Here is a 14,508-nt window from a genome sequence, read left to right on the forward strand (position 1 = left end):
TTGTGAAATGTAACCTTTGACTTGCTGAGTTTCCATTTAGCTGGGAATTACATTAGTACAAAAAGAAAATTCATTGTTTTCCATATTTGTAGGCTTCTTTTTCCTCAAAATGTATCTTGAGAAGTTGCAGCTGAAAAATTAAGAAAGTCCAGTTGTATCACCTCTTTTCAGCATTTGGGTTAAAGGAACTGAAAACATTTTGAGATTTTACAAAGCAGAATTGGTTTAGATCTATGCCTACATTGTTCTTAATGTTGTACGTTACACTTTAATGAAGAATATGCTGAATAATAATATGATTTTCTTAGAGGTTATTTCCATAAGTTATTGAGAATATAATTGGGAAGACATATAGTTAATCGTACTTACTCTGTTTATATGTTTATTCATGAGCTGGTTATACAACCTATTATCACCATTTTTCATGATAGTATTATTTAGTCCAGTTATTATGTGAAACTTTGGGTTTTCCTTTAAGTTTTAGGTATTCCAGGGTAATGCATGGTAAGTTAATTATTGCTGCAGTCTGCTGCAGAAGTATGTTCGGACTAATCTGATTGTCTCCACAGGGTGCATTTTGTAGATACACTTCAACTCATTTACAGCTCAGAATGATATGAGAGTGGGGGACAATAAAGATTAATAATGCTATTGGTGTGGTGTTAGGCTGCCCATGGGTATTTTCGTAGATTCTTCTTGGACTTAATATTATTTTCAAGGGATTTTTGCTACGGTGTTTAATCTAAGATTGTTAACAGACATAGCAAAAAAAGAGTTAGAATTCCCTTTGACTAAACATTTAAATAAAATTACTCGGAATACAGTAAAAAAGGGGGGGGCAATGAAAAGTGGAGAAAATATTAAACTGACTTCAAACATTAACTGTTTTTAGTGAAGTGGGTAGTATCATAGGAATCTACCAGAATGGTACTATTAAAACTAAGTTTGCAATATCTTTTTCCCTAAACAAATGCATACTACGTTATGACACTTCAGTTAATACTATTTTAATAATTGCATAATTTGTGAGACAAATCAAATGCAGATCTGCAGTGATCAGAGAAGTGCTCCACCCTCTGGCAGCTTCAATTGTTGTGGCTGCGTGGACACCCCAGCTGATTTTACTGCCCTTTGTCTTTCCTGACTTGGTCCTGTCTGCTGAAGTCTACATAACTCCTCCCTCAGTCATTAAGGCTCATAGCAGGTGTGCCTGACTTCAGGATGTTACATCACCCTGAGGCTGGGATAGGTGCCTGTGTACTGCATGTTTCTATCACGAATTCTTCATTCCATGTTTATAGTTATCTGTTCCTGTGTCAGTTTCCACCATTAGACTATGAGCCCCTTGAGATCAGAGGCTGTTCTTGGCTCATCTATGCCCAGCACTCTGTCTTCAGTGGAGTAGTAGTAAATAAACACCATGTGAGTGTTTGTGTAATGAATAAATGAAACCAACTCTCAGGACTAGAATTTTCATTGCTGTGCAGCACCACAAAAAGCTCTTATTTTGAAAAACTGGATCACATATACTATCACCTATATTTTATGAGCACATATGAATCACTGTATTAAACTACTGTGTTTAATCTAGTTCTAAAATAAAGGCAATAGCTTTGCCCTCCAGTTATTTAAAGGGTATATTCTTAAAACAGAAAGTGGAGGTGTATTAAAAAGTATAGAGAAAGTCATAAGTGTAAATTACTTCCCAATATAATCTCGGGTTCATATTTAATAAAGATAAGTTACTCTATCAACAATTACTCCATGTGTGGGGATATTTGTACATAAATCACTCAGTTTGGCTTGGCTCTAACACTGATGGGACATAATTGATCTTTAATTTTTATGAAGAATCACAGACTGTGAAATTAAAAGCGGTTATATTGTCTGATTTTACCTTTCCATCAAGCAGACACCTGTTTTCTTGGTAGTGGAAACCTTGTTTTATATGTATTATTGACCAGTTCATCAATTAACTCTGTCTCACAATAATTAACATCATGTTATTTTCTACTTTGTATCCGGAAAGTATACTAGAACTTTCTAACCTGATACATAGCCAGCTAGGGTTTTTTCTCACCCCCTAAAAATGTTCATAGCAGGCATTAAAGCCTACGCATTATGTTTTCTGGCTCATGATTTAATAAAGCAGTTTGTCATTTCAACTTTTGCATTGCATAGTGTTGCTGTGAGTGATGAGAGTTGGAATGTCCAGTGAGCCAGTTTTGTTCTTTTGTCAATTTATAATATAACACTGTCCCTTTAAATTTTACTTTCTTTTCTTTTATCTTTTAAATTTCTTTTATTATTTTTTTAAGAAACTTTTTATTTTCCATCAACCTTATTTTCATTTTCCATTTGAGAGTCTGAGGAAGGTCAGCTTAAGACCACTATGGTGGTTCCTATGCACTCAGTAGCCCGAGCCGTGAGGGCCGTGGACCAGGCTTCCATCGGGAACTGCTCTATGTAGACACAGAAGGCACCTGCCCCTCCAGATCAGTCTGTGACTTTGAGCTGAGGAGCAGCCAGTTCAGAAACTAGAGCGGTCCATTCCCCCTGAAATCCCTCGTTGATCACAGCCTTTTCAGAACTTGTCTGCTCTTCCTTTTCAGTCTCTTGAGGATCTGTGTGGAGGTAGAGATCAGGTGTGACCTCTGATGGATGCTCATGAGAGATGGTACCACATATGCTCAGACCCACTGAGTGAGCTGGGCCAGCATCCAGCACCTCAGAGTGAGCCACTGAGTGAGCTCCCTGGTGTTTTGCATAGGATGGCAATGTCCACATAGCACAGAAGGGAGTCTGTGTTACACAGAGCAGTGCTAGGCAGGATAACCCAAAACACCTCTGTGAGAGACTGGTGGTCAGCCTGCCATCAGTGACCCCTGGAGGCTGTGGCTTCTGGAGGGCTGCCTGGATCTGGTAGCGAAGATTCCAGGAGTGAAGAGGCCAACGATAGGAGTGGCTTCAGTGGTAGCAGCGAACTTCAGCACCGCTCGCTGGTCAGTATTCCTGAAGGATGTGACACTGACAGCCAGGCTTTTAACGACAAATGACAGAAGCTGGCAGTAGAAGCCTTTCCCAGGTTCTTTTCAGATGTATGATGTAGGTGCCATAACTTTTCTTTTTGCATATGGAAGTCAAAGTTGGTACTACCTAAGTAGGTTCCTAATGTAAGAAATTTAAGGACATTCTACTCTTATATTTACAGGACATCCATGGCTCTGGACATTGGGAAAATTTCCTCTTAAGTTATGATGGGAACCCAGAACAACATCATATGAGCCCCTCTTTGATAGCATGGAAAGATTTTACTTGCGGATTATTCATAACTATTGTCATTATCTTTGGAAAGAGAATAGTTAGGATAAACTGGATAGTGCACAAAAGTTAAAGCTTGCATTGAAACTGGAAGTACAATATTATGGGTCTATGTGTTTGTCTCCTCCATAAAAATTCATGCTCCTTTAGGACATCCATATTAGTTTCTTAGTGCTGCTGTAACAAATTACCACAAATTTATTGTCTTAAAACAGCACAAATCTCCTGTCTTACAGCGCTGGAGGTCAGAAGTCCAAAATGAGTGTCATAGGTGTTGACAGGATTCCTTTTGGAGGCTTTATGGAAAAATCTATTTTGTTATCTTTTCTAGATTCTCAAGGTTGCCTGTCTTCCTTGGCTTATGACCCATTCCTTCATCTTCAGAATCAGCAATCACATCACTCTGACTTCTATTTGATTACATTGAGTCCACTCAGATAATCCAAGACAATCCCCCTACATGAAGGAGGTCTCCGAGATCACCCTCAGGCTTTGCTAAGAGGACGATCTCAGCACATAGTCATATAGCCCTGATTTAGTGAGGCGAAAAATATAAAGCAAAGCCAACCAAAGGAAAAGGCACGTGGCACAAAGTCTAGGGGAAACCGGGTGCAGGCTTTCCAAGGTCTTTTCCTGGCGTAGTAAACAGAACATGCTTAATTCTTCCAGCAATGATTTGTGACAACACATATAAAATGCTGCTAACCAGAGAAGCTCATTCAAGTCCCAGCATCCAGTGTTTTTACTGGAGCTGGTCTTGTAAGCATCCTTTGCGCGTCTTGTACCCAAACTTCAGACTCCAAAGAAGAAAGCAGGTGTTTACCATAAACTATATTGTTTGAACAAAAATTTTAGGCACAGTGAGTGGCTCTTATCAGTTGATGGTGGCAACCATATAAAATCTAGATTCCCAGATGCTAGCCAAGGGCTAATTTTGCAAGATGGTCTTTTCAAGGATAGCAATTTAGGACTGCTCTGTTAACTTTTCTGTATACCATGTAAGGCAATGTATTTGAAGGCTTAAGGGATTAGGATGTGGACATGTTTGGGGGTTTTATTATTCTGCCTACAGCATGTTTATTTTATTTAGTTTTATTTTCACAGCTCTAGCCCAGTGCCTTGCATATAGTGAGTATACAGGAAATGCTTCTTTGTTCATTGACCTGAGGATCATGATCTGGCATACTCCCTATAGCTCTGTCTTAGTCAATGGCATTACCATCCATCCGGTACCTAAATAGAAAATCTATTTTGACTCTTCCCTTTTTCTTGCCCTCCACGTGCAATCAATCACCAAGTCCTATTGATTCTACTCTCGAGATGTCTCTTGATTCCACCCCACTCCCCCAGGCCCACTCCCACTGCTGTAGTCTGGGCGACCAGAACTTCTCGACTATCTTTGTCTATAACCTCTAGGCTTGTTTCAGTTGTCTAGTTTTGCTTCTTTTCAATCTATTTCCCAGATAGACGCAAACTAATTGTGTTACTGCTCTATTAAAACCCTTCAGTGGCCCCTGTCTACTTCTCCAGACTCAATTTTTATCCCCTTTGGCCTTGCACATCATACAGCTCACAGTTACATTGAATTTCTCTTGTTTCCTAAGTGGAACATGCTCCTTCCTTACCTTTAGGATTTTATATGAGTTTGTTCCTTTGTAGCAAATACTTTCACCCTTCTTTGCCAAGTTAATTCCAATCACCCTTCACTTAAGTTTCAGTGAAAACATTTCTTCCTCAAGGAGAACTTACCAGGCATCTAAACAGGTCAGGCCCCTCTGTTTCCTGGTCCTGTGCACTCTGTGCCTTACCTAGCTTTACCTGTCCCAAACATTATTATTTTGTTTATTTTCCCTGATAAATTATAATCTCCATTTTGGTAGAGACTCTGTTTTATTTTCCACTGTATTACTAATACCTAGCACATGGAATTGGATATAGTAAGTTTTCAGTTAATATTTCCTAAAGGAGTGACTAAACTAGTGCTGAAAGCTTTTACAAATGACTGCATGGTTGCTTTGGAAAACAGTCTGGCAGTGCCTCAAAAGGTCAAACATAGAGTTACTATATGACCCAGCAATTTCACTCCCAAGAGAAATGAAAACAAAACCCACATAAAATTCATAGCAGGATATCATTATCATAATAGCCCCAAAGTAGAAACAACACAAATCCCCATTAACTGGTGAAATAAAGAAATCATGGTCTATTCATACAGTGGAATATTATTTGTCAATAGAAAAGAATAAAGTAGTGATACATGCTACAACATGGATGACCCTTAAAAGCATGCTAAGTGAAAGAAGCCAGTCAGAAAAGATCATATATTGTATGATTTATGTGAAATGTCCAGCATAGACTAATTTACATAAAAAAGGTAAATCAGTGATTGTCTACAATGGAGAAGTTGGAAAGAAATGGGAATGATTGCTAATGATTGTGGGTGTTTCATTTTGAGGTGATAAAAATGTTCTAAAATTGATTATGGTGATGGTTGCACAATACTATGAATATACTAAACTCCATTGAATTATATGTTTTAAAATTGTGAATTATACAGTATGTAGATTATATGTCAGTAAAACTATTATTATAAAAAAGTGATTGAAGCCTGACCAGGTGGTGGCACAATGGATAGAACATTGGGCTGGGTTGCAGAGGACCCAAGTTCAAAACGCCGAGGTAGCTAGCTTGAGTGCAGGCTCATTTGGCTTGAGCATAGGCTTACCAGCTTGAATGCGAGGACTCTGGCTTGAATGTGGGATCATAGGCATGACCCCATGGTCTCTGGCTTGAACCCAAAGGTTTCTGGCTTGAAGCCCAAGGTTTCTAGCTTGAGCAAGGGGTCACTCATTCTGCTGTAACCCCCCAGTCAAGGTACATATGAGAAAGCAATCAATGAACAACTAAGGAGTCGCAATGAAGAATTGATGCTTCGCATCTCTCTCCCTTCCTGTCTGTCCCTATCTGTCCCTCTCTCTGTCTCTCTCACTGTCTCTGTCACACACACAAAAAATTAAAAACTTACCATTGCATCATTCAACTGTGAGAGACCACTAATGGTGATTTGTCTAATCTAGACTAAGAAGAACACTGACCTCAAAAAATACTTGGGTGAGTCAATCAATAGCTTATCTATTGACTGGAATGTCTGGCCAGTTAGTAACTTGATCGTGAAAGTGCTTTTTCTTATGACAACCATTGTACTTTGATATACAACAGAAGAACTTTATGCATATTTTGTCACATGAAATATTTAAAAAGAAGTGAAATTAGGATTGAGAGTCAGTAAAGTTAATTTTTATTGATTCATCAAGGACACTCAAGTAAAAGAACACCTCCCCCAACACTTACACACATACACCTATACACACTAGGTACAGAAGAATGCAAGGACTGATTCAGGCAAAGATGCCAGTAGTTCAACCCATTAACTCATATTTTGTACTGTAAATGCTATATCAACCATAGGAAAAATGCAAATGGTTGATTCTTATTATTGTGAAAATAGTTTTGAGCTGATAAGGACCTTGAGGACCCCTGGTAGGTAGACTGCATTGCCCACTAGTGTAGGCCACACTTTGAGAACTGCTGTCCTACATGATATATAAAATCACGGAAAGGCTTAATAACAAGTATCCAGAATGTGTTTACAGAGTTCCCTAGCACTGAGTTGTGTCCAGTGGTCCTTACTTCTAGGGTTGATAATCATCTTAATGAAGTTGGAAATTTTGGAGGTTAAGTTTCTCCTTCGTGTGGTACACTTCTAATTATGGGAAGAGCATTGCTAGCTTTTCGCTGTTGGAGGATGCTTAATAGAAATCATTTCAACCTTTTTTTATCTCAAGTTTTCATTCTTTTTTTCCTTTTTGCTCTCTTATCTAGAATAGCAAAGAAGCCTAGGAGGTAGAGATAGAGTTAGGGCCTTTGTGATAAGTAACCTTTCATGGTTTAAGAAATTCACAAAACTCTTTTCTGAGTATCTTTTCTGGATACCTACATTTTGTATGGATTAAAACACTCTGGCTGCTTTACACCTGGGAATTGAGAAGCCAGCCACCAAATTCTTGATTTGAGTTTAAAAAATGACATTCAGAGCTTAGTTGTGGGCATAATGAACATGAATAATTCTCCCTGCAGTGATAGAAGGAAGAAGCTACCAAACCATTCTGTAATTTGCACTTAGATTTTTAAATTGAGCTCCCATAATTTTTGACAACACAATAATATGTTAGAATATGTTAGGGACAGGTTAGAGTTTTGTATTGTGTCAATGTTGCCTTTGTTTAGCTTGTTCCAACACCTTTCTTTGGGAAACACTGAAATTCATCTTTGTATTGTAGATTTCTCAGCGTGGCCAGGTGGCATTTTAAGAGCCTAATGAGAAAGATGACTCGGTTCCAAGTGGCAATGTCAAAAGACACATTGCAGCTGCCCTGTCTCGGAGGTCTGGAACGAGACCGACATTCTCAATTACTGCCCAGTGTTACATTGTCACTACTGCCTTCTCAGCATCCACCTTCTTCAAGCAGTATTCACGCCTTCTCTTCATCTGTTCGAGTGGGTGCTTTGGCATGAAGATTGCTGTGCTTTATCTCCCTAATGCATCTTGCTGTCTTTGGCACATTTGTTTGTTGGTGGCGGTGCCAGGGCTCAGCTGTTACATGACAGACTATGATAGAGGGAATAAATTGTAGTTGGTTTTTCCTCTTGAAATACTCATCAGACTTTGTACTTCTCCTTTAAAGATGAAGGCTGCTTCTTAATAGTTACCATTCGGAAGAAGAAAAATGACACAAGAAATTTATACCATTTTCACATTTGCTCATGTTGGATGAATTGTAAGGAGAAAAGTCTTGATTTTTTCATAGTATTCATTTAGATGTGAAAAAAATTCAGATTTTCTAGAAATCTCACTTTATGGGAATAAAGTGTTAAGAGTATACTGATTTGGCCAAAGCTTTTATATATATATATTGAGAGAGAGAGAGAGATAGAGAGAGAGAGAGAAAGAGAGAGAATGTCATTACTTCTAGCCTTCCTCTATACCAGAGTGTCAGGAGCCCTCAAAGGAATACATTTTGGGAGTCCAGGAGATTGCTTTTCACTTCAGTGTTATTTGAAATTTTCTGTGGATGGTGAATCTAAAAGCCTTCAGGTCAAGGTTGAGGATTTGTGATATAAACATTCTTGACCTTGCTTCCTATAAAACCACAACTTAATACTGCTAGCACTCATTACCACAGGGTAACTATCAGAATCCAGATGAAGCAGAGTCATAAATTTAGAAAGTTGAATGTTCCCTGTTTTTTATTTTTGTTTATTTATTTTGTGTGTATGACAGAGAGAGAGAGAGAGAGAGAGAGAGAGAGAGAGAGAGAGAGAAAGAGAGAGGGACAAATAGGGACAGACAGACAGGAAGGGAGAGAGAAGAGAAGCATCAATTATTCGTTGTGGCACCTTAGTTGTTCATTGATTGCTTTCTCATATATGCCTTGACTGGGGGGACTACAGCAGAATGAGTGACCCCTTGCTTGAGCCAGCGACCTTGGGTTCAAGCTGGTGAGCTGTGATCAAACCAGATGAGCCCGCGCTCAAGCTGGCGACTTTGAGGATTTGAACCTGGGTCCTCTGTGTCCCAGTCAGATGCTCTATCCACTGCGCCACCACCTAGTCAAGAATGTTCCCTGGTTTTGAACAATTAAGTTAAACCTTTTTCTCTTGCTAATGTTATTCAAATCTAAAGCCATTCCAAATTAAAAACTATCATAAGAAAACTCCAACTCTGTAAAGTTTTTAGAATGGTGTTGAAGATATGACTGACTCTAATTTGTGGTTTTAAAAAAAATAACAAAGGGAAAAGCCAGACCACATTTATGTGTTATTTTTATCTGTGGTTCACATTTTCAGAGGAAGCCTCCACAGCATTGTGCAGACAGGGGTATGCCGAAGCTTCTTGAGGTCAGTGGCTCCTCTTATCTGTACTAAAGATCAAAATGAGCAATTTTACCAGTTAAAAGACCTAGAACAAAGTCACCTCCTCATGCCTTAGTTTCTTCAGATGTCAAATGAGGATAAGAATAGTGCTATTTCAGAAAGTTGTATAAGTATTAGATGAGTAAACATAATAAAGCACTAGAATAATGCTTGACACCTAATAAACACAATCTAATTGTTAGTTTTTGTTGTATTATATAATGATTATATAATTGTAATTGAGATGATGCTAAATGTCCCCCTCCCCCCCAAAAAAGAGAAAGAAGGAGAAAGAGGGAAGGCAAGAGAAAGAGAGGGTCTTCTTCCTGATTGGGAAGGGGAGAGAAGTCGGCAGACCACAGTGGGTGTGTCCCCTGGCACTCTGAATGGTTGGAGAGTCTCCTGGAAGAAGAAGAAGACCACATGGTTCTCACAGAGGCTTCAGTTTGGGCGCAGGGCCTTGCCCATGACTTCTGTGTCCCACTGAAGGTATGGTTCTAGTCAGGCCTCAGCAGCACTTAGTGAAGATGGATGAGCTAAGACTGGGGGCCAAAGGGATCTCTTTCTATCCCTGGTGCTAAAACACACAACCTCTGTGCTTTATGGAAGGAGGGAAACTTAGGCTGGGTATTTGGAGCTGGATTTAGTTTATGTGAAGATAGTAAAGAAATTCAATGTATTCTCTGCACCTGGATTATGGACTGAGATTTATACCCTCTGCATTAATTGGTTCTTGTAATGATATTATTTATAGATGAGTTCTTTGCACATTTCACATATGTCCTGAAGCATATTATGTCTTTGATGGCAGGGACCACTTAAAAATATGTCAGCATCTTCCACTGTACCTGGAATATCTCTCTCTGTACCCAGAAAGTGTTTAGCTAATTGATGTGAGGTCCAGAGCCTCCAGACAGTGGTTCTCATCTGGTGTGCTAGGTATATCCCATCACTAAACAACATGACACAACATTTTTTTTATTAAATAATTTTATTTTTTTAATGGGGTGACATCAATAAATCAGGATACATATATTCAAAGATAACAAGTCCAGGTTATCTTGTCATTCAATTATGTTGCATACCCATCACCCAAAGTCAGATTGTCCTCTGTCACCTTCTATCTAGTTTTCTTTGTGCCCCTCCCCCTCCCCCTTTCCCTCTCCCTTTCCCCCCTTCCCCCCCGTAACCACCACACTCTTATCAATGTCTCTTAGTTTCACTTTTATGTCCCACCTACGTATGGAATAATGCAGTTCCTGGTTTTTTCTGATTTACTTATTTCGCTTCGTATCATGTTATCAAGATCCCACCATTTTGCTGTAAATGATCCGATGTCATCATTTCTTATGGCTGAGTAGTATTCCATAGTGTATATGTGCCACATCTTCTTTATCCAGTCATCTATTGACGGGCTTTTTGGTTGTTTCCATGTCCTGGCCACTGTGAACAATGCTGCAATAAACATGGGGCTGCATGATGACACAACATTTTTATCAATCTATAACATTTTGTCTTTGCTATGACTCAATACTGTCACTTGGAACCTGTTGAGATGTATTGTGGAGTGAATGGGTGGCATGATGTAGTTTAGTCAATGTGAAACTGGCATTAAGGAAAGAGCATATGCTTACACATATGGGACATGTGAAGTCTTTTGCACCGTGAAGGTGTAAGAGGATAAGTTCTGAGCAGGAGACAGCTCTGTTACAACTGTCCCTCTAGAAAGGCTACAAGGGAATGATTGAAGTCATACTAGGGAAGCCTTATGGAAACTGTGCGCTATTATTACATTGTGGTAGTGATTTGTGTTATTGTTAATGACTTTGATGATGATGATTTTGGTATTTCCCTTCAAGTATATTGCCAAATTTCTAGAATTCAAGAGTGTGATAAATTCCAAAAGGTTGAGAACTAGCGCTTTGGGAGAATTATGTCTTAAAAAAATGGTGTGAGGCACTTGAATGGTAGGTCTTGATTCTTTCAATATTGTCCTGTTGGATCAAAAAGAGCAATTCAACTTGATTCACTAATCATTTCCTGTGTATTGTCCGGTGGTCAAGCAGACTCTAAGCAGCAGGGACCACTGCAGTTGCTAGGTCGGCTTGCCACCATTGCACAGATTCCTTCAGTAAAGAGACAAGCCCAAATGTATTGAGACACTTGATGCATGAGCTGCATGTTTACATCAGTTTCCCTTGTGCCCAAATTGTGTGGGTGGTCAGATGTGGGCCCAGGTGAGAGCTCCACACACAGAGGAGTATGTTACAGATGAGGAATCCTGAACTGAGGAAGCCCCTAAACTTACGGGGTGTGGACAAACCGGTCCTATCTTTGTCCTGAAGGAAGACGTTATTTTTATTACTTTGTAATGCAAGCAAGTCTCTAAGGAAAGCAGGGATATTTTATTATCCTAGAGTGAGTAAATAAATGTGTTCTCTGACTAGGCTTCTGTGGCTGTTTACGATGCTAACTTCAGCTGTTGCTGCTCAGTCATCTGCACACAATGGACTGGGTTGAGCACAGTGGAGGAAGCAGTGGAGACCATCAGATCTGGATTGGAGTTTGAGTTCTGCTACTTTACTAGCTGGGTCTTCCTGGGGAAGTTATTTATGATCCTTGTAAAATATTGTTTTCCTTCTAGAGCTACTTAAAAACAAATTAGATGCTGTAAAGCAGCTAGTACTGTCCTTAGCACAGTAACACATTGTGAAAGTTAAGACTGCATTAGCTCAAGTGTATCCGAGCACTTAATCAGCTATAGCTGAGAAGATTAAGGAGGTTTTTTCCTCACACAGACAAAAAGAAAAAAAAAAAAGCAAGAGATAGACACCCTAGAACTGGTTCTGCTTGTCACCAATGTTGCCAATGACAGCTTGCTGTCTTCACATTGCTCTGCCTTAGCACGTGGCTCCTGTTATGGTAACGAATGGTTGCTGTGCCTCTAGGCCTAAATCTATATTCCACAAAGAAAGAAGGTGGCAGGTCTGAAAACCTTCTACTTGCAAACTCTGCATCTTTATTCTGGAGGAAATGCCCTTCTTAGGGACTTTCTCCGTATACTAATTGGCAGGTTCTGGGTTACATGGCCACTCTTAGCTGGGGGATTGGATATTTTTAGTTGACTACACAGTTGCCCCAAACGAAACTGAAGTTCTGTTGGAAAGGAAGGTAGAATGGATATTGGTGGCCGACTGGCAGTGTCTGCCGCAGACAACCGTGTGGTTCAAGCTGTTCGCATTCTGATATGGGGCTTCAGTGAGCAATAAAACTTCCATCCTGGCAAGATGGACTCTAGTTGGTATATGCTTTCTAGTAGGCATTTATATTTAAATTTGAAAAGGTTAATTCTACTTGCTTTTGTGGTCAAAGGACAGCTATATTCCCAGTTTCCAGATTTTAGATAAGTTGAATAGCATATTCGGTGAACTTGAAAATGGAATAGCATTAACATATTACAGCTAATTAGGTCTAATGGAAAGCCTTATTGCCCCTAACATAGGCAGCCTAATTACCTTATATTTTAATTTTCTCTTTTTCTGTAACAGGTACTGAGGGGCATCTTCAATGAATTGGTTCTCTGAATTTTGGCTTTAAGCTTCTGTTTCCATCTTTATATTATCAAGAATTGGTCAACTGAGTATCAAGTCATTCTGTGTAGCCAAGTTTCTTGGATGTGAATGAACCTATTAAATTCAGGAATATTTATTTCAGCCTTTCTCTCTGATATAAATGTATTTCTCACTCCTTAATAGAGGATACTGGAAATAATTTACCCCAATTTTGATGATTCAGAATTACCTTTTGAATAGTCATGAAATTTTATAGTCATGAATCTTGAGGTAAAACTCCTATTGTCAGCTTACTCTTTGCTTACTTGCTTCTTTCTCATAGAATAAAGCTTAATTGTGAGATCTTTTGGGCCAGTGTAATAGGCCTCCTTCAAGAGCCTTTATCACCTTCAGAGAAGTCATCGGTGTCTTCACTTTTGCTCTCGACATTTCATCCTGTTTGAATAATTATTTTTTAAGTCTGTAACATCTATAGTTGGACCATAAGCTCTAACCTGTGATCTTGCTTCATCCTCTCTTCTCATTTGTACTAATTTCATTAATAAAGTGAGAAAGAGAATCTCCCTCTTCCTTTCAAACACTTTCAGAGGTGGTTTATTTATTTATTTATTTATTTATTTATTTATTTATTTATTTCTGAAGCTGGAAACGGGGAGAGACAATCAGACAGACTCCCGTATGCGCCCGACCGGGATCCACCCGGCACGCCCACCAGGGGCAACGCTCTGCCCACCAGGGGGCGATGCTCTGCCCCTCTGGGGCGTCGCTTTGCTGTGACCAGAGCCATTCTAGCGCCTGAGATAGAGGCCAAGGAGCCATCCCCAGCACCCGGGCCATCTTTGCTCCAATGGAGCCTTGGCTGCTGGAGGGGAAGAGAGAGACAGAGAGGAAGGCGCGGCAGAGGGGTGGAGAAGCAAATGGGCGCTTCTCCTATGTGCCCTGGCCGGGAATCGAACCCGGGTCCCCCTGCACGCCAAGCCGATGCTCTACCGCTGAGCCAACCGGCCAGGGCTCAGAGGTGTTTTAAGTGGGCTTACTCCAGGGTAGATGTTGGCAAATATTTTCTGTAAAGGACAGTTACTAAAGGTCTTAGTCTTTGTGGGCCATGTACAGTCTCTGTCACATACCCTCCCCATATATCTGCGTCTTTCATTCTCACTTGGAGGGCTGTACCAAAACAGACCATGGGTCAGAGTTGGCTGGCAGCTGAATTTCGGTGATCCTTGCTCCAAACATGCAGTTCTTTATCATTAGAGCCACTGTATCCAAATTTTTAGAGTGGGCCTTTATTATTAAAAGTTTTGAGAATGTACTCATGATTTTTATGTATAAAATAACTATATTTTACCGAACTAATAAATTACGTGCATTATAAAACATGCACAGAAATAGAAATTTAAAAAGCATGAGATAAATTATGAAAATAAATAGAAGCCCTAGAGGTTCTTTCTGTGCCTCAGAAGATCATCTTGCCTGCTTCTTGAGGAGTTTACATTTCATCTTAGAGTTATCTCTACTAGGAAAAAGATGACATGTCTCACATGACACCAGCCCTACAGTATTCTAGATCTTAATATCAGCTTTTACCTTGAGCCTACTTAAACCAAGTGAACTTGATTCATTGGGAACTGCCAGAATAAAG

General features: G+C 39.6%; 1 pseudogene; it reads right to left on the reverse strand.

The window, feature by feature from the left end:
• Positions 1–2,496: 2,496 nt before the first annotated feature.
• On the reverse strand, positions 2,497–3,232 carry LOC136319187 (small ribosomal subunit protein uS2-like; annotated as a pseudogene).
• Between the last annotated feature and the right edge of the window lie 11,276 nt (positions 3,233–14,508).

Source organism: Saccopteryx bilineata, chromosome 1, assembly GCF_036850765.1.
Source record: "Saccopteryx bilineata isolate mSacBil1 chromosome 1, mSacBil1_pri_phased_curated, whole genome shotgun sequence".
NCBI lineage: Eukaryota > Metazoa > Chordata > Mammalia > Chiroptera > Emballonuridae > Saccopteryx > Saccopteryx bilineata.